Source organism: Adiantum capillus-veneris, chromosome 22 (genome assembly GCF_014529385.1).
Source record: "Adiantum capillus-veneris isolate H3 chromosome 22, ASM1452938v2, whole genome shotgun sequence".
In the NCBI taxonomy this organism is placed as follows: domain Eukaryota; kingdom Viridiplantae; phylum Streptophyta; class Polypodiopsida; order Polypodiales; family Pteridaceae; genus Adiantum; species Adiantum capillus-veneris.
The window spans coordinates 44,750,030-44,771,530 of NC_140952.1; the positions used below are offsets into that span (position 1 = coordinate 44,750,030).

Sequence of the window (21,501 nt, forward strand, 5' to 3'; positions counted from 1 at the left end):
AGAGAGAGAGAGAGAGAGAGAGAGAGAGAGAGAGAGAGAGAGAGAGAGAGAGAGAGAGAGAGAGCCTATTCGAAAGGTGCCCAAAGTACCAAGAGGGGTCCTGCCAGTGGACAACAAGAGAGATAGAGAGAGAATTCGACGCCTTCAAGGGGCGATACAAGGGGCTTATCCTGCAGTGAATGGAGAGAGAGAGTCACAAAGTTGAGCCAAGGGGGGTATCCCGCCACAAGGTCAAATGAGAGAGAGAGAGAGAGAGAGAGAGAGCCTATCCGAAAGGTGCCCAAAGTACCAAGAGGGCAAGTGCAAGGGTGGTCAAATTGGGCAAAGAGAGGTGCCATGCAAAGGTTGCCAAAATAGACTATGCGAAGTGGTGATAATGAAAATGAAATTCCAAATGAAGCTACAAGTGAATTGCATGAGATGAAAGCTCACCCATTATTTATTTTCTAGATCTCCTAGACACACCCCTATAAAAGGATGTATACCTTCATTTTTGGGGCTTTTTGGCCATAGGGTCTTTTGGCCATTGGACATTTTTGTCTGTGTAGGCTTTTGAGCCATTGTTTGCTGTTTCCAAGGTTCATGCCGGAAGTGTATTGGTTGTAGATGGTGTTGCGTATGCAAGAAGGCTATTTTCTATTGTCTCTAGGCATCATTCCCCCTTCTCTTCTCTGCTTGTGTGCATGTGCTTTTGGGCATGTGTCGGCGTGTGTGCCCCCCCGAAGTTGGTCATGCAGAGAGAGATAAAGAGAGACTGTGTGGTTGTGGAAGACTGTGAATTGAGCAGATCGGAGTGATTGTGTCTGTCTGGTGCATTGCAAGGCATGTGTGCGTATGGTTTTGTGCAAGCGGTGGTTTTCTTGTGGGTAGTGTTGAGTTTTGAAGGTGAACTCTAGTGGATTGGGGCACTGTGTATACCCTGGGCTATAATGAGGCATTGTGTTGTGTGATGGGTGTGTTCCCCTTTCCCCCTCTCCATCTTCTGGTGCCCCCACTGAAGAGCTATCTGATGCTCCGGTTTGAAGTCTGAAGTGGTGTTTTTGAGCCGACAAAGTGGTTGGCTGATGGTCGAGGTGTTTGATGGTCTAATTTGAAGCTGGAAAAGATGGTGGAGCCATGTTTTGGCCCCATATTTACAGGTGTTGAAGATCCCGAGGATTGGTTAGCAAATTTCTAGTTATGGCTGCTGTCGATGCGTATGTGCATGGATGCAAAAAAGTTGCAGACGGTGCTGCTGTTGATGCGAGGACGAGCGAAGGTGTGGTTCGATGGTCTAAATTGCAGTGATCAAGAATCATGGCAAAGGTTGCAAAGCCAATTTTTGGAGCAGTTTCAGGAGGTGATTACGCCAAAATAAGCTGGTGCAAGGCTGAAGGCGGTACCCCAAGATGTGAGTAAGGATCTCTCCATTTTCATTGCGCAGTTTGAAGCTTGTTGGAAGTAGTTAGAGGTTGCTACTGGGGTCAAAAGCAATCAATACATGAAGCTATCGAAGCTGCTAGAATGCTTGCATCCAAGGATTAGAGAAAAGGTCCAAGATGGTGCGGATACCTATGAATACATGGTCTATCTGTCAAAGATAAAGAGAAAAAAGGTAAAGCGAAAGCTGGAGCTGGGTGTGCTGAAGCCAACAGATTATGTGCTTATTGTGAAGGTAGCAAAGTGTTCTTTGGTCCGACCAAAGGTAATTCCAATTGTTCGAAATGCAGAGATTATTGAGGTAAGGCCTACTATTGGCTATGTTCCTTGGAGGTTTCCAGTTCGTGATGTGCATGTGCCGAGAGGGGACGAGTTTGTCAACGAGGAGAAGCTCCATATTGAAGTGAACCAGAAGGCAAAAGTGGTATCAGATGTGGAGGTTCCAATGCGGGTTGAAGAGGTAAAGCCTATTCTTCTTGAGTGTTTTCATGAAAAGGTAGAAGAATGCAATCGAGATGCAGATACCGAGGGTTCAGAAGCTAATGGATAAAATGAGCAAAATTAGGATGATGGTCAAGCTTTTGTGGAGCAGCAAGCGGATGAAGATGTAGATACGGAGTCGGTATATGATGCCAGTGATGATGAAGGTACAAGCTCGAGTTGCTGGGAGACAAGCAAGGAGAATAGAGCGGATGAGTCCACATCCTATGACGAGGAGACCGAGTCTGACAAACCTGAGCTGATAAAGGTAAAGTTGCCCGCTTATGTGTTTGATGATATAGTGGTAGCCCATGTGCAAGAAGAACAGGGAACAGAGCAAGTTGATGTGCATGATGAAGACCAAGTGGTACAGTCTAGGCCTACAATTGATGATAGGCAAATAAAGGTGATATGTGGTGCCATGCTAATGGCTGTGCTGATGAAAGTGGCAATGGAATGTGCCATGGCAGTGCAACAGGTGCAGAATTTTGCCAGGAGAGATAGAGCAGCCGTACCTATGGAGGAAGTCAGGGTGAATGTAGTAGAGAATGAGTTTCTCTCTTCCCAAGCGGAGCTTGATGCAATGGTAGAAGAGGTGGTTGAAGTTGAAGAGCAAGAGGTGTTGATCGACCTTGAAGGGACAGTTGACGAGGAAGGGCTCGATGATGCGAGAATGGAGCATGTGGCCAAAGAGGAGGTTGTGATGCCAAAGACGGTGGTGATTCCGAAGCGGCAGACATGTCCAATGGTGGAGAAAGGAGAGTCCCAAGCAATGGCTTTGCTTCCATTGAAGGTATGTAAGCTATGGTTGATGAAACTGATGGTAGATACAACTATGGGATGGTTGGTTCAGGGGGTCCGTGCTTGAGGCCTCTACTTTACTTGGTTGGGAGGGAGGGTCAAACATGTGTCAGAGCTTGGTGTTAGGTACATGTTATTTTGATGGTAATATGCTTGGTGGTGCTTGGTATGGAGTAGACAGGTTGTTGAGAGGTACTTGGAGTGCTAAAGGTCGGCTATGGCAAGCCTACACACATTGTGGTCTATGTGTTGGGGTACAACACTATGGTGAGCAGTTACAGATGGGTGAAGGATATCCAAGGCAGGTGTTTGATCTAGGCGGAAGCTATGTGATGCAGGGGGTGGGGCAACCCAGTTGAAGGTTTGGAAGTAGACATAATAAAACTTTGTATATATGGTTTTGGTTTTCTCATAGTGTGTGCCAGGTTTTGCAGTTAGAAGGTGCTTATGTGGTTGAGCATAAGTGCTCAACTAGGGGGCAGATAATGATGGTACAACCAAAGTTTGTCAACCATAGAAGATGGCATGGACAGACATGTGCAGGCTAGAAGAAGCATGGAAAAAGTTGGAGCATCTAGGAAGATCATGGGCGGACAAGTAGCAGCGGAAATGTATGACTGATGCGGTTTATAGGCCAAAAAAGGCTCCAAAAGGGGCTAATGTGGGTAATAGATGAAGGAGATGCAAGATGGAGCTTTTGGGTCCAAGAATGTAGAGCTTGAAGTGCTGAAGGAGCAGGTCCAGATGGCTCATCAAACAAATCTACGGAGCCCAAGAAATTAAAGGTTGAAGGTTCAGTGTATTGCAAATTCTTGCCGAGCAGGCCAACTGAGGACAGGTCGTCCAACTAGAAGTCAAGGTATAAGTGTGTAGTGCTCGATTAATGAAGCAAACTCGTCTTTTCAGGTTGCAGATTGGAGCCATGGATTGTAGTTTATGATCAGTTGAAGTTTTGCCGGGGGCTAGGTTTGTGTCCACTTGACCACATGGGGAATCATGCAATCTGAAGTCTTTTGAGCCTTGACAAGGTTGTAGAGCAAGGTATGCATCATACGAAGCTAGCAAGAATCAATTGCACGTCAAACGGAGCCCGGAGCAGAAAGTTACAATAGTCGAAAGATTGGGTGCCTTTGTCCGAAGTTGATTGCAGATGAAGTTTGGCATTTTTACGGCCTCGGTTCGAGGGCTCGAGGAATTGTGAAGTGTGGCAAAGTCAGAGGAAGTCAAAATCGGCTCAGTGAGTTTTCAGCCAGGTTTTACGGCTCGACAAATGGATCAACAGGTGATGGTGTGCAAAAGTTGAAGGAGGTTTTTTTTGCATCCAATGGATTTAAACAAAAATAAAAAAGTGTTTGGGGGTGGCCTCACCACAATGCGCCACGTGGCAGGGCGAATGAACCAACATGCACCATGTGAGAGCAAGTCGACGGGATATAAGGCCTATGAGAGGCGCCCATTATGGGTATCTCCATGAGGAGTGTGAGCTTGGAGCTCCCTGGCGATGGCGGTGTGCGCTATATCTGATGGTAGCGCGCCAAGTGGCGGCGGTGTTTTGGTTGGAGGAGGTGGACATTCGGTGGTGTGCCCGTGTAGCTGGTGGCCAGTGACGGTCGGTAGCACTGTATGGTGATGTGGCAGCCTGCCATGGGCTTGTTCCCACGGCCCCATTTTTAAGACAAGGTAAGGTTGCCTCCCCCAATAGCGATGTCGCTATTGCTCCCATTGGGAGGGGTCCCACCAGTGGACAGCGAGAGAGATAGAGAGAGAATTCGATGGCTTCAAGGGGCGATACAAGGGGCTTATCCCACAGTGAATGGAGAGAGAGAGTCACAAAGTTGAAAGCAAGGGGGGTATCCCGACACAAGGTCAAATGAGAGAGAGAGAGAGAGAGAGAGAGAGAGAGAGAGAGAGAGAGAGAGAGAGAGAGAGAGAGAGAGAAAGAGAGAGAGCCTATCCAAAAGGTGCCCAAAATACCAATAGGGCAAGTGCAAGGGTGGTCAAATCGGGCAAAGAGAGGTGCCAAGCAAAGGTTGCCAAAATAGGCTATGCCAATTGGTTATAATGCAAAGGAAATTCCAAATGAAGCTACAAGTGAACTGCACGAGATGAAAGCTCACCCATTATTTCTTTTTTATATCTCCTAGACACACCCCTATAAAAGGATGTATACGTTCATTTTTTGAGGCTTTTTGGTCATAGGGTCTTTTGGCCATTGGAGGTTTTTGTCTATGTAGGCTTATGAGCCATTCTTTGTGTTTCCAAGGTTCATGTTGGAAGTGTATTGGTTGTAGATGGTGTTGCGTATGCGAGAAGGCTCTTTTCTACTGTCTCTGGGCGTCATTCCCCCTTCCCCCTTCTCTTCTCTGCTTGTGTGGTGTGTTTCCGGGCGTGTGTCGACGTGTGTGTCCCCCCAAAGTTGGTCGTGCAAAGAGAGATAGAGAGAGGCTGTGTGGTTGTGGAGGGCTATGAATTGAGCGGAGCAGAGCGATTGTGTCTGTCTGGTGCATTGCAAGGCGTGTTTGTGTATGGTTGTGTGCATGCGGTGGTTTGCTTGCGGGTAGTGTCGAGTTTTGAAGGTGAACTCTAGTGGATTGGGGATCTGTGTATACCCTGGGCTATAGTGAGGCATTGTGTTGTGTGCTGGGTGTATTCCCCTGAAGAATGTCTTTGATAAGTATTGTAATGCATCCAAGGAGTCCCTCAAGTACTCAACATCAGGCAATGGATCCCTACAAACATCCATCTCATCCCCAAGATTATGGTCTTCCAAAAAGCCATATTAATTTTGAATCTCGATCATCATTGCTTGATTCACCCTCAGTAGTAGTGGAGAAACCAAGATAATCACTAAACAAAAGATTGCCGCATGGTTGGAGTCGCTTGCTTTAGATGCTCATACAAGAAGATTTAGATATTTTCTCATGTAGGAAAACGGAGTCTTTTCCAGTGTTTTTCATACAATGAATAACATCATGAGCTTCTGCTCGAGAGGCTCCGCATACCTAGCAATTTGTCCAAACCTTCTTGTGCGGCCTGCCAAAGTATTGTGTGTAGCCTCGTCAAAGAGACTTGTTAAGTTCTTAGGCTGTCCTTTCTCAGACTCCATGCACCTATATGGCACCCCTCCCGTCAACACATTCTCTTGCAAAACCTTAATGGCCATTATTGAGGAGCATCAACAACTTTATTGGCTAGCTATCTTTCCACTATTCTCATTTCTGAGACATGCACACTTTGCATCTCAGCCCCGTATTTTACTGACGATGATCTCTAAAAAATGGTGATTTGCATAAATACATCAACAAGCAAGCTAGCTTTGCACCCCGCCAAACCCAAATCCAATCCTCCCCCCCCCCCCCAACACATCAGCCACGATTTGGCCCAGTCAATCGTCCATATCACAAAACCACGCCACATCAACATGCATGTCCGAATTTACTTTTTGGGATGACGTGGAGTGTCGAGGTCTCCTTTCCCTTTGCGCCCCACTTCCTGACCTTGATCTCACCGCTTGGCCGTTGCTCAAGACCCCATGTTACTCAGGATCCGTTCGGACTGCGTAGGAGGAGGAGAACTCTTTGCCTCCTCATTGGCTGTGCACGGCTTCTTTCGCCTCTACGGGTGGGCTGGACAGTCGGAAGACTATTGTGTGTAGTTGGACGCCAGTCAGCATGCCAACTCAGGTGGGTTGAGGCTAGGAGTCTTAATGGCTCCGTGCTCGGCATCCGCTATGATTGGTCCAACATAACAAGAAATGCATAGTCTGAACCAAGCCTTAGGTCCCTGTCACATTGGGACGCCCTTTCCACTCTCTCTTTGAGATTGTGCGGGCATGTTGCTGTCACACAAGAACTAAAAGCTACTTACTTTTAGCAGCGAATTGAAGCACCATAGTTGGAGATGTGTTCGCTTGTCACACTGGTGGACAAAGCTCAAGTCCTCTCATCTACTTTTGCACTCACATTTTTTGCAGGTGGCCGCTGCTCGGCCGAAGTTATTACGTCGGCTCTCTGGCATGCGATGGAGGCCAAGTTTTACTTTTTGCTTCGCAAATGGTTGGCTGCCACGTTCACATGGTCAGCCCTTCCCTGTCCCAGTGTGACAAGGGCCTTATTAGTCCTGAAGGTTGCGCAACGGCAGATAGACTTAGCACATGAGGTCGGACGGCCACCGTACGATGGCTCCTTTATTCCAAGAATATACTCCGACTGGCCGACGATATTGAGCACATGATAGCCGTTCGGCGCCTAATTGGTGGCCAACCGTCAGGCCGCCGGAGGATTTGAGCACATGGATAGTGGCCGGACGGAGACAATAAGCCCTTGATCTCCCTAAAAAATATTTATTGAGTTTCTTTTTTTTTTTGTAGTTGCGTAGACGCGTGCTACGGGGGGAATCCATTCCGTCAAAGTCACCTGGGATTTGAACCCAACCCCTCCACAGGCCATGCACACATTCTCCTCAAAGGTTGCCCAAGCCTTTCAAGGATATAATGCTTTTTTTCTTTTTTTAAATGCCATGCAAGCATACGTTGTGAGCGGGATGAAAACACACACAGCGCCTCTATAACGACCCGACACACACTCTTGGGAAGATACACACACACACACACACTATGGGGCACCACTCGGCTTAGACAACACACTTGGCCGAGACAGGGAACACACTTCTGGAGTGAGAGGAGAGAGACTATCCACTTGCCCACTCCACACAGACACACACACACACACACACACAAAAAAAACTCAGCTCAAAAGAGGATAATTTCTGATGTTTAGATACAATTGAGCTTGGGCCAACACCAATGGGGCAAACAGCTCACACAATATGGGTAAAAGATACCAGACACAATCACAAACTGGAGCAGAAACTTCGCTCATAGGAGAAACTTACACAGCCAAAACAACAAAAAAAGAGGGAGGAATTTGGCAAAATGGACAGCGCCATCGCGTCCGGAACGGCCCAAAACCCCAGTCTACAATGTCAAAGTGCTCAAATCCGACCTCGGATGAACAGTTTACGGCCAAAACAGGCTCCAAAATGAGCAAAAAACACACCTGCGGCTGTTCCTCCTCTCTTCTCCACGTTTTTTCTGGTCTTCTCTCTGTTTTCTCAGTTCTCACACTTAGCTTTTTTAGTTGGGCACCCTTGGCCTTTTAGATGACCTCAAACGGACCCCGAACAGGCCAAAAACTGACGTCGCAGTGCATAATTGTCACCTTTTTGCACCATTCGCACACCTGGCACTCAACCTTTTTCCAATAATGCATCTCGCCACCACGTGAAGTGGCCCCAAAAAGTGGTCCTAATGATGACCTTTCTGCATAACTCTCACAAGAAAACACCCACGTTGTGTCCGTCCTCATCCGCGTGCAAATATTGACCTCGTTCGCCCTCCTGACGCCACTAGATGCCATCTGATGCACCTGCTGACCTCATTTCGTCGGCCCGCGGATAGCTTCCTCGAGAAGTTTTACGCGCTATAAACTCCTCATTATTGTAGAAAAAACATACTGGTACTGGTGATAGTGAAAATCGATCCACTATGTACATGCTGTCCTACCTCTACACATGTGGGCCCCACGTAACCACCTGGCTAAGGAAAATGGGCAATCCTTTCTTTGATGCACCATGCATGTATATGTACATATGCACAATCCCTTGCTCCAAAAAACTCCTGACATAATTTGCCCATCCCCTAGCCTGCTAGATCATTCATGATCAGCAGCAGCAAAGAGAGATATGAGACTCGCCGCATCACAGGTCTCCTCATCCCTCACCAACACTGCTTGATCTACAGACAGCTCATCTTGCTCCACCATCATCAATCTAGCATGATACAATTTAAGACGCAACCCATTTACCCTTGACTTATGTAGAACACCATCCAGGTTAGCCAGTTGATATGTGCCATTTGGAAAACACTCCACTACCTTGAAAGGGCCTTCCCACTTAATTTGAAACTTCTTTTGGAAGGTGTTGTCCAGCTTACTGTTGTAGCGCAAAACCAAGTCATGTTTCTTGATACCCTTACTTTTAACCTTTTCATTTATCTTTGCCAAATCCTTATCCTACATCTGCCCATAATGCTCCAATGCGCTCATCCTATCCAACTGGACCTCTTGTAACTGCAAGAGCCTCTCTTTGAATGCATCACTAGGCAACCCAAGCAACTTCTCTAACATCTTGACCGCAGGCAACTCTACCTCCACAGGCAATAGTGCTTCCTTTCCATACACCAAATGAAATGGAGTAAACCCTGTACCTGTCTTCATCGAAGTACGGTAAGCCCATAATGCACTAGGCAATTCCAAATCCCAATTCTTTCCTTGGTGCTCTGTCACTTTAGAAAGAATTTGTACCAACTCACCATTGAATCTTTCATTTAAGCCATTACACTGCCGGTAATAAGGAGTGGTATGCTGGTGCCTAATCTTCATCTTTGTGCATAACAAGTCTAGAAGTTTAGCTCTAAATCCTGGCCCCTTATCTGAAAGTAGCTCTAATGGGACCCCAAACTTGCAACATATTTCATCATACACAAATTTTGCCACATCCTTTGCAGTGATCTGTTTTACTACTATAGCCTCTGCCCATCTAGAAAGATAGTCCACCACCGTCAAGATATAGCTTTTGCCCCTGCTTGTGATAGGTAACGGGCCTATTGCATCAATCCCCCACTTTTCAAACACATCAAACGCCATAATGGTTTTTCGTAGCTCTGGCTTCAACACTCTCTTCCCAAGTGCTTGACACTTATTGCAAAACCTACACCAACGGTGAACATCCTTGTGCAAACTAGGCCATACATACCCCTCTTGCAAAATCTTATGCAAGGTGATCTTTAGAGCAAAATGGCCACCACATGCGCCTTCATGATTCTCTTCCAACACTCTGTAAAGCTCCTCCCGCCAAGGTACACGTCTCAACACGAGATCAGCCCCTTTCATGTATAAGACATCACCAATCAATTTGTACCTGTATGCTCTACGCAAAAAGCCATACTTCTTAGACTTCTGAATCTCCTTTGGAATGATTCCTGTTAGCAAAAACTCCTCTTCTTGAGCCAAACTTTCCCGGCCATGATAAAGAGGTAAAGTGGTCCTCAACACAAATTGCTCCCCAATCATGCCTTGAGCTGCTTCATGTGCCTCTCCATTTAGAGCACGTTCAATGTGTCTGATGATCCATGCTTCGAACTTTTTTAACAGGCCTTTAATTCTGAAGCACATTTCCTTCAATGAGGTGTTCTTGCTCTTCCACACACCCAGCACTTGCTTCACCACTAACAAGGCATCACCTTTTATGCTCAACCTTCGAACCCCATGCTTCAAACAAATGTGTAATCCGGCTTCCAATGTAGCATATTCAGCCTCATTGTTACTATGCGCATCCAATTTGAACCCTCTCTTGCATACTAGCTTCCCCTCTGGATCATAAAGTGCTATACCCCCTGAAGCTGCATCGTGGCTCTTTCTGTATGAACCATCAAAGAACAACACATGTGCATTGCTGATCTGTGGCACTTCTTCAACTACCTTTCTCACCACCTCTTCCTTAACAATAAGGGGATTCTCCTTGTAGGTCAACAAATCAGCTAGGGTAGCCCTTGTACTATCTTCCACTAGAAAAGAGAACTCAAACTCTTGCAGCTCAATTACCCATTTCTTCACCACATTTGACATGTTAGCACCATTAATTAACTGTGGCAGAAAGGCATAACTCGTCAAGAAAACAAAAGGCCGTGGTAGCAAGTAATGACGAAATCGTCGACAAGCAAATATTACACTGGCCATCACTAGCTCTACTTCCGATAACTTTCTCTCCGCTACCAACTTCACTCGGCTCGCACAATACACTGGCCTCATATAATGGCTGCCCTTCCCCTTTTGCAATAGCATAGCTCCAATGGCATCATCCCCTACTGATGGATTTACATAAAAAACTTTCTCCCAATCAGGAGCCTGCATGGCTGACAACCCCCCTAACACCTCTTGAAACACTTCTTCACACTTGTCATCCAATTGCAATGGATCATGGTTTGCCACTTGCTGTAACGGATAAAGAAGCTATGAAGACAATGGAGTAAACAGTGCCATGTACTTCACTTTGTGTATAAAGGTTGCCAATTGCTTCGTACTCATAGGTGATGGAAGAAGAATAATAGACTTCACCTTATCTGGATCAGCCTCAATGCCATTTTCTGACACCATATGGCCCAATAACTTCACCCTTGGCTGTGCTAGATGACATTTCTTTGGATTTAGTTGTCCTCCACATTCATCATATCGAGCCAATACCATCTGCAGCTTCTCATGGTGATCAGCCCTACTGCTATAGACATAGAAGTCATCCATAAAAGCTTTAACACAACTACCAATGAATGGTTCCAACACCCAATTTGCTCTCTCTTGATAGAAGGAAGGTCCATTTGACAACCCAAATGGCAATACTGTGTAGCAATAGCAGCCCCATGGCGTAATAAAAGTTGTCTTTGTGCGGTCTTTAAGAGCAATCTTCAATTGAAAATAGCCTGAAAAACCATCACACACACTGTACCTCTCATAACCTGCCACTGAATCTAAGATCTGATCGATGAATGGAAGAGGATATGGGTTCTTCTTAGTGGCTGCGTTTAAGGGTTTAAAATACACACAAATTCTCCACTTCCCATCCTTCTTTGGACTGACTACAACTGGACTCACCCATTCTGTGGTCTCCACTGGAACTATGAACCCTGCCTTCAATAACTTGTCCACCTCTACCCGCAAGGCTTTCATTTGGTCTTGACCCATCCTTCTTAGCCTTTGCCGCACTGGCTTAGCACCTTCTTTCAGCTCTATATGCATCTCTTCACCCTTGAACCCTCTGATCTCTTCATATGAAGTAATGAACAAATCAGGAAAACTAGCCAGCATATGCAAATATATATCCTTCTCCATAGCTGAGAGGTATCCACTAATCATTTGCGTCATTAATTCCTGCTTCTTTAACAACTCAACCTTGGTTTGCATCAACCCTTCAATCACTTCATAAGGCCCTTCACTTTCATCTTCAACTTCATTCGCAAATGCGACTAAACCACACTCCTGGATTTCTTTATCCATCAAAAGAAATGCAACATCAACATCCTCATCACTGCTGGTAGTGCTATCACTGTCCTCATCTGTCACCGTGGAAGAGTCTTCATCACTAGACTCATCCTCATCTTCATAAAGCTCCTCTAATCGTTTCCTTGTGTCCATATTATAAAGCTTCTTGGTACCTGTCTTTCCATAGAGGCTAATCGTACCATGTCGCCAATCTTGAACGGCTCCCACTGCACGTAACCATGGTCTGCCCAGTATAATAGGATATGCTCCCAACCCTGCTGGCATCACATGAAAATCAACCACTGCCTTTGCATCATATGCCTCCACCTCTAAGCTCTTTACAACACCCAAGCATTTTACTTTTTGATGGTTTGCCAATCTAATCCGGAAGCCTGACACCCCAGCCACTGTGAGACCCATCTTCTCAACGCATGAGTGTGTTATGACGCATATTTGGGCTCCGCCATCCACATAACCTTGTCCCAAATTTTTCCTTTTATGCCACACATCTACTATTGGACAAATGTCTGGTAGCTCGTCCATTGCCAACACCTTCACTGAACCTCACTCTGGCTCTTTCTCCATTGGGTTAACCATCCTCTTCCACTGTCGCTTTAGCTTAGGCACCATCTCTATAAGCTGCCCAAAAGTAACATCTGCCTTCCTGCTCGTCAGATCCTCCTTCAAGTCATAGTTTAATTGCCCATCCCCTAGTGGAAAATCTGAAACATGAAACTTTCGACAAGCTCTCCTTTTCCTCTTGGCCTTGACATCCTCGCCTTCATGGCTCTTTCCTTTCTTCTTACTAGGACCTGGGGCACTTCTTCCTTCTTTATCCTCTGTGGTCCTCTTCCCAATAGGCATCACTAATGTATCCTCTAGCTTTGATGCCTTCTCCAAGGTGACTACACTTAGCACTTTTGTCTTTCCCTTTTCCTCCTGGGTCAGTCCACTGGTTCCTTCGTCTCCCTTAATTTCGATGCCATAATCATTTGACCTAGTTAGCACCTGTCTTGGCAATGGATACATGTCTTCCCCCATCCTTGGTGGCTTATCACATTGCGGGCTGATGTGACCCAACTCTCCACAGTTATAACATGTGGGCGTCTGCCTCTAAAACCTACCATTGCTTTGTCCAACACCATTCCTAGGCCTTTCTTCACCTCCTGACTGATTTGCAAACCTCCCTCGACCTCGATTATTTCTCACTTGACCTAGCATGTTTAGGCTGAGATTCTTCATCAAATCTACCATTTGCCTCATGTCTTGCCTTAGCCCATCATCTTGCACTGCTGTAGTGACCACTGTTGGCATAACCTGAGTAGTAACAGGAACTAGTGGTTCATGATGAACCACTGACATGCGCCCTTGTAAAGACTCTATAGGCTGAAATTCAGACCTCATTGGCAAAGACTCCACCCCTAACTGGCTCATTTTCCTCAGCTTCCACTCTTTGTTCCTTGCTACCTCTAGTGCATCCTCATATGTCCTAGGCTTCTTTAGCTCCACTCTCCAACGTATATTCTCCCAAAGACCAGCCAAGAACCTGTCCTTCTTCATCATGTCAGGCGGGGGTACCTGTGGTGCTAAAGCCTTGCACATTCGCTCCCATGCCAACGAAAACTTACGTATGTACGCATCTACTAGCTCACCTTCCTTCTGCACCAAACCTTGTACTTCTTGCCACACTTTGTCAGGATCTTCTATCTTCACAAACTCCACTTCCAATCCATGCCTTAGATTGTCCCAACTCAATCTTATAGGTGGATCTGCTACACGCAACTTCTCTTCAAATGCTTTAGACCAAACTCGTGCATCACTCTTCAAACAAATTTGGAGAAGGCGTAACATTTGCGTAGGGTCATGAATCTGGTTGCTAATGCAGGCAACCTCCATCTTTTCCAAAAATTCTTCCACATCTTCATCACTTCTTCCATGAAACTCCGGATAAGAGAAAGCCATGGCTACCCAAATTATGATGCTTTGAGAACCCCTTCGAACACACGTGCAAGAACCCAAAACTTTTCACTACCCATCCCCAGAAACTTCAATGGAGCTCAGCTTTAGATAAGGACAAACACATGCACATCAAATGAGTTTTCATAGTTAATCATCGGAATGACAACAGGCAAAGGAAATTCCAGGATCTCCCTCAATCTTCTTGGCCCAAACATAAAGACTATGCGCTGCTGGAAAAAGATCTTCCTGGACACATGAACATTAATCTGAATTCTTTGAGTTAAATGAAAAGGAGTGAACTGAGGGCCATTTTGATCATCCATTAAAGCCAACCATGAAGCTCCCAAGAAGGCACACCTGACTTATCCTCTGATTTTTTCCCAAATTTCAGCAGCATAACAGCATAAATGGCTCAAAATACCAAAAAACCAGCCATCATAACTTGGGAAAATTTCGACAGAGTTTCCCCAGAAGTAGAGCAGTAGGAACCCAAAATATAGACAGTCTATGTATGCATAAACTGTCAACAATAGAACCCGAGCATCAAGTAGGACTCACTAGTACATAGCCTATGGCGAGGTCACAAAAAGGGTGCTCTAGCTACCTGTATCAACGAAAGGATCTCCACATTTGAGAATCCCCCAGCTCAATAAAAACCTCACGCTATCGACCCTCACACGAAGGCTAATGCAAATCGCATATAGTCAAGTCTCAGAAATGACTATCTTCCAGACCAAGTCTCAGAAATGGCTGGGACTGCCAAATACAACCAAGTATGGCTCCACAAATGTGTACAATGGCAGTTTCCACAAGTAACGTACAATCCAGCAGACAATGCGCTCAAATAGGCGCCAAGTGATGCATTCCCACAACAACTGCAAGTGACATCACTGCTAGTATATCACTGTACTCCAGCTACCTGTACCTGTGTGAATCACCTGTATCTGTACCTGTCCCTGTAACCTGTAACCTATAACTTGTAATCTGCAACCTGTAACCTGTAATCCCGAAGCTCGAAGCTCGAAGCTCGAAGCTCGAAGCAGAAGGTACTCGAAGAAGATCGTCCGTGGGGGCGCCAAAAGAATGTGAGCGGGATGAAAACACACACAGTGCCTCTATAATGACCCGACACACACTCTTGGGAAGATACACACACACACTATGGGGCACCACTCGGCTTAGACAACACACCTGGCCGAGACAGGGAACACACCTCTGGAGTGAGAGGAGAGAGACTATCCACTTGCCCACTCCACACACACACACACACACACACACACAACTCAGCTCAAAAGAGGATAATTTATGATGTTTAGATATAATTGAGCTTGGGCCAACACCAATGGGGCAAACAGCTCACACAATATGGGTAAAAGATACCAGACACAATCACAAACTGGAGCAGAAACTTCGCTCATAGGAGAAACTTACACAACCAAAACAACAAAAAAAGAGGGAGGAATTTGGCAAAATGGACAGCGCCATCGCGTCCGGAACGGCCCAAAACCCCAGTCTACAATGTCAAAGTGCTCAAATCCGACCTCGGATGAACAGTTTACGGCCAAAACAGGCTCCAAAATGAGCAAAAAACACACCTGTGGCTGTTCCTCCTCTCTTCTCCACGTTTTTTCTGGTCTTCTCTCTGTTTTTTCAGTTCTCACACTTAGCGTTTTTAGTTGGGCACCCTTGGCCTTTTAGATGACCTCAAACGGACCCCGAACAGGCCAAAAACTGACCTCGCAGTGCATAATTGTCACCTTTTTGCACCATTCGCACACCTGGCACTCAACCTTTTTCCAATAATGCATCTCGCCACCACGTGAAGTGGCCCCAAAAAGTGGTCCTAATGATGACCTTTCTGCATAACTCTCACAAGAAAACACCCACGTTGTGTCCGTCCTCATCCGCGTGCAAATATTGACCTCGTTCGCCCTCCTGACGCCACTAGATGCCATCTGATGCACCTGCTGACCTCATTTCGTCGGCCCGCGGATAGCTTCCTCGAGAAGTTTTACGCGCTATAAACTCCTCATTATTGTAGAAAAAACATACTGGTACTGGTGATAGTGAAAATCGATGCACTATGTACATGCTGTCCTACCTCTACACATGTGGGCCCCACGTAACCACCTGGCTAAGGAAAATGGGCAATCCTTTCTTTGATGCACCATGCATGTATATGTACATATGCGCAATCCCTTGCTCCAAAAAACTCCTGACAACGTCAATCAAACATCACACATAAACAAACAGTGAAAAACATGAAGCCATAAAACAACGCAAAACAAGCATATGAATCAAGCACATGATACAGTATGCACACACGTAGAAACATGCAACAATGCAAAAATAAAAAAAGCGTACCGTCAGATCCAGCTATTCCTGCAGAACACACAAAAAAACAAGTCAGTTTGATTCATCCAATCAGTGCACACATAAAGATTTGCGCTCTCAATTTTGTGCGATTCGCCTATTGAAATCCGTATATAGTGTTGTGCGCATTCTAAGGCCTGATGCCCGCTGACGTGTCATCGCACGCCACCTCAAGGCCTCCTCCGCATTGGGGTGTGGGTCTATTTGCTCCAAAGGCTCTGGTTCACCCTTCAATTGCGCACGCGGAGAATGCGCCATCGGTTTTTTAATATACCAAATGCATTCTCAACCTTAACCCTACCCTTCGCAATATGTCTATCAAAAACATTCTTTTGTGGCAGGTCTTGTCCACCTTTGGATTTATAAGCTTTGAGAAGAAAACTCATTGGCTTATACGCTGAATCCCCCACAATATACGACCTCACTCTCAAGCCGCTCACTTCTAGAAGAGGCGTATTCAAAACCTCGTTCTACTTCATTTGAGCATATATTGCAGACCCCTTGAAGACTGTGGAGTCGTGTGTGCCTCCTTGTGCACTACAAACCACATTCCAAAATATTTTTCTGGAGTCAACAATGCCCTGAAGAAGAATGCTGTGGAATCCATGGCGACTAACATACTGTGCAGGAAAAAAGTCGTCCTAAGGCTTACGTGCAAGCTTTATGTGAGTGCCATCAACTGCACCACACATGTTCAGTAGGTTCGTAATGTCCTGAAAATCTTCTATGATCTTTGCTAATCGCCTTCCCGAAGGCGTCTCTAAGTGGGTCCGGACAAGCATCTCCTTAGTGGTGAGTGCCCTAATGATAAGGTTGGTGTACTTTCTAATGGTAGAATCTCCCATCCCAAATAATTGACATAATGTTCTTGCAGAATGGCCATGTCCAAGTCTCCATAGCACACAACCAAGTGCTTGATCAGCTTGGATGGGAACCCTAGACCATCCATGCACATCAGGACACAGGAGATGGGGAAAGATCAATTCTTTTAGCTCATGAAATGCCTCGTAAGACATCTTATAATACATCCTAAAAATAGCTTGACAGTTTAGTCGCCCTGATGTCCAAATAGCTGAGTGGATGACATTCCAAAATGTCACCTGCCTAGGGAAGCACCACCACATCCGTGGCTCCATACCAACTAAACCATCCTCTATCAAACCAAACATGGATGCAATGCAACAGACTACACAACCAATCAAACAAAAATACATAGATTGCATTCTATGCCTCCTACGATCTTGCCCTGGGTCTTCCTCACTAGGGGAAACAAGATGCAAATTTAGCAACAACAAAAGAAGCAGTTCAGCTGCATCATTATCATCCATCCTACATTTCTAAAAAACAAAATGATGCATTAAAAAATAATACCAAGCAAAACTCTGATTCCATTTAATTCCTCCCTCCCTCCCTCCCTTAGAAACAATTTTACGGTGATTAGTAAAGTACCTTGGGTTTGGTGACAATCTTTGCGAGGTCCAGTTGAAATTTTATGTACATCTCCATTCGTGGAGCCTCCTTGTCCATCCTGAGCTTCAACAATCTTTCCTCTTGGGCAGCCCGCTCCTTCTCGCAGTCTTTCATTGTTTGAGCCATCCCTTTCATCCCCTCCCCGAGCACTTTGGCAATAGATCCTAGCGATGTGCGTTTGGGCTCTTTCACTTTTTGCACTTTAACTCCAGGAAGGTTATCGACCTGAGGGATTCGTGTTGCATCCCCCGCATCCACTACACCTACCACACTCGCAGTCTCCTCTACAATAGTCTCACCCTCGCCTCGACCCTCGCCCCCTGTCTCCCCACCAATCTCTCCCTCCCCCTCATCCTCTCATTCATTGCAGCCATTTCCCTGTTGACTGCCCTAACTCCCTGCATGAGTGCTTTGCGAGCTATCACTATCAAAGGCTCCGGGAATTCCCACACATCGTGGAGTGGATGACCAAAAAGTGTCGACCACCTCGAAGTATTCCCATGTGGACCTTACCCCCCCAGTGGTTCTTGTTTTATATTTTTCTTTTTTATATTTTTTTCTAAGAGTGTCTATGTAGTTCCTGACCTGCTCTGCTGTAAAGGTGCCAGTTATCTCATTGTTTAATTACAATGTAACTTCGTCCCAGTCTTTCGGTCTCAAATTGCCTTTGTTCACATGAGACCATCGGTCTTCGTAGTGTTTAAGCAAGGTCGATGTTGCGGTCTCGTCCCAGACTGGTATCGCCACACGAGGGCGTTTAGCCCCCTTGGTCGACTCACTAGATGAGGTCACAGGAGGACGCAATGGAACAATCGATGGGACAGTGGACAGAAGAGAAGGCCTAACATTCAATACGGGCATGGTCATAGAAGCCCCCATGCGAGGAGGCCTGAAGCCTTGAGGAATCAACGGTGAAACTGATGTAGGCTGGGGTCTTGGGCATATGAAGGAAACACCCGGGACAACACTTGGCTGGAAAGGGGTGGTCGGCTGGCTCAATCCTATGTTCTCAATTGACTGACCCTCACTCAATGAGCCCCCCCAACCATCCTCTTGAAGCAACTGCATAAACCCTAGGTCTTCGTTTATTTGGATTTCAGACATTGTTTCGTTACCACCCAACCCACTAGTCTCTCTCGAAGGAACACTCTCTGTTGAGATGTCGAGCTCTACATCTTGAGCTGGCATCCACTACGGGTCTTGGCCGCTTACGACATTTACTCACTGGCGCGTTAGGTGACCGACACGGAGGATCTCTGCCAGTGATTCTACAACTGGACTACACTTATAGTGCCAGCCTAGTACGCTTCTAACGAGTTCACACTTAGTGACCGCATGTACATATGTGCTACCTTTCAGTTTTAGCACTTAGTCATTTTGTACTCTCTTTTCTGTGAGAAGAACAAGAAGCTTTCCATCTCTGTGTGCTTTGTGCTTGTCTTGTGTAGCTCTCTTGCATCCTCTTTCTTTACATGGTATCAGAGCCTGGTGCAGGCAAGAGAGGCTAAGAGAGCAAGAGCATCACAATCCCTTCCTTTCTGAACAGGTGTCCAAAGTGCAGTACACATAGATTTACTGTAGAAGTACAGTGGTTGTATGTACGCTTGATTGTGGACACTCGTTGAGTGTAGAAAGCGTTACAGGTACCACGATAGCAGGTTCAACAGATTTGCAGGTTTTTGCAGATTGCAGCTATTTTGTCTTAGTGCTTCAAGATGTCTGACGGTTTCAGTCAGATTGTTACTGAGAAGCTTGAGAAAAATAACTACCTTGCATGGAAGTTCAGAATAACAAATTTCCTAAAAGGAAAAGGTTATTGGGACTATGTAGAAGGAGACAATGAAAAGGAACCAGAGATTCCCGAAGCAAATGCTACAGCAGAACAAAGGAAAGCTTTGAGGGACTGGCAACAAGGCCAGAGCAAAGTGATGTATTGGCTTTCTATGGGCATCACAGATGGCATGATGGGCTATCTACAGGATGCTAAAACCCCTGCCATTGCATGGAAAAACTTAGGCAGAGTGTTCGAGGTGAACACCAACGCCAGGAAGCTTCAACTAAAGTCGGAGCTAAATCAGGTTAAGAGGAACAACCTCTCCATCAATGATTATGCCTTGAAGATCAAGAGTATCATTGAGGCTCTTGGATCTATTAAAGTCTCAATGGAAGATGATGACATTGTCCGTGCATGATTGGATGGTCTAGGAGATGAGTATGTACATTTCAGGTCTTCCATGAATATAAGAGACGACATCCCCGTGTTCCAAGATTTGATTTCTATGCTTATTCTTGAGGAGAAGAACCTTGACACATCTTCTTCTCATGGCAGAAATAATTCTGAACAGGCCTTCTATTCTAACTCCAACAGAGGTAGAGGTAGAGGTCGTGGTCGAGTCCCAAGGGGTTGCAGGGGCCAATTTCAAGAATGTCAATCAAATCAAAAAAATACAGGTGGCAGGGGAAACCGGTCTCAAGACAGGGGGAGTCAAAGAGGTCGTGGTGCAGGATCAAGCAGGCAGCAACATACTGCAGATAGCAGAGAATTTTGGACTTGTGGTGAAAGAGGTCACATGTCACGTGACTGTCCAAAGGGAAAAGCAAGTGGAAAGAGAGAGTAGGGCAACTATGCATCTACTAGTAGAGATGCAGATGACAGCAAAAACGAGCGAATGTTTGTTATGCAGCATGTAATGAATACAATGACTGCAGAGAATTCCACCAAAGATGATGTTTGGTATGTGGATTCAGGTGCCTCTAATCACATGACGTCTCGTGGAGAGTGGTTTAGAGATATGCGCAAACCAGATGTGTCAGGCTATGTGCAGACAGGAGATGACACAGCTCACCCCATTGCTCATGTAGGGGACATACCTCTAAATACGAAGAGTGGGAAATCAAAGTACTTAGAAGATGTACTTCATGTCCCAAACATTACAAAGAATCTTGTTTCTGTTGGACAAATGGTTGAGCAGGGTTTGCAGGTTCGCTTCAATCCAAATGGCTGTTATGTAGAAGATTTCCAGAATGGCTGTAAGCTGATCATAGAGGGCAAATGTGTGGGCAGAATGTTTATGCTGAATGTAGACATGCTTGAGGTAGAAGCTGCATTATTTGCACAGGGCACAGGTGTTGTGGCTGATGTTGACATTTGGCAGAAACGCATTGGCCATGTCAATGAGCAGAGATTGCGCAGCATGCATTCAAAACAGATTGTAAAAGGTTTGCCCAAATTCAAGGTGGATGGTATGCATAAAGTGTGTGCAGCATGCCAGTTTGGAAAACAGTCAAAGGACTCATTTCCACATGAGCGCAATGTATGTAAAAAGCCACTTGAGGTGGTGCACACAGATGTTTGGGGTCCAATCGATACTGCAAGTATACATGGTTGCAGGTATTATGTCTCTTTCATTGATGACCATACAAGGAAAGTATGGGTTTACTTCATGCGTAACAAAAGTGGTGTTTGGTCACTTTCAAGACTTCAAAGTCATGATTGAGAAGGAGAAAGATATGCAAATCAAGACATTGAGGTCAGATGGAGGGGGAGAGTACTTCTCCAATGATTTTTCAGATTTTCTGCGAATGCATGGTATACGCAAGCAGTTTACATGCAGATGTACTCCATAGCAGAATGGGGTCGCAGAAAGGAAAAATAGGCACATTGCAGAGGTTGCATGTGCATTGATGAATGAGAAGAACATGCCTCATCATTTTTGGGCTCAAGCTGTAAATACAGCTGTGTACATTATGAACAGGACACCTACAACTGCGGTGCATGATGTAACACCTGAGGAAAAGTTTACAGGTACAAAGCCTGATTTGGCACACTTGAAAGTGTTTGGCTGCATAGCTTACGTGCATGTACCAGATGAGTTGCGTAGGAAATTGGATCCCAAAGCAGAGAAAT

At 45.6% G+C, this 21,501-nt stretch overlaps 1 pseudogene; it reads right to left on the bottom strand.

Annotated features, from left to right (window-relative positions):
* Positions 1 to 17,561: 17,561 nt before the first annotated feature.
* LOC147429247 (uncharacterized) lies at positions 17,562 to 18,473 on the bottom strand (annotated as a pseudogene).
* Between the last annotated feature and the right edge of the window lie 3,028 nt (positions 18,474 to 21,501).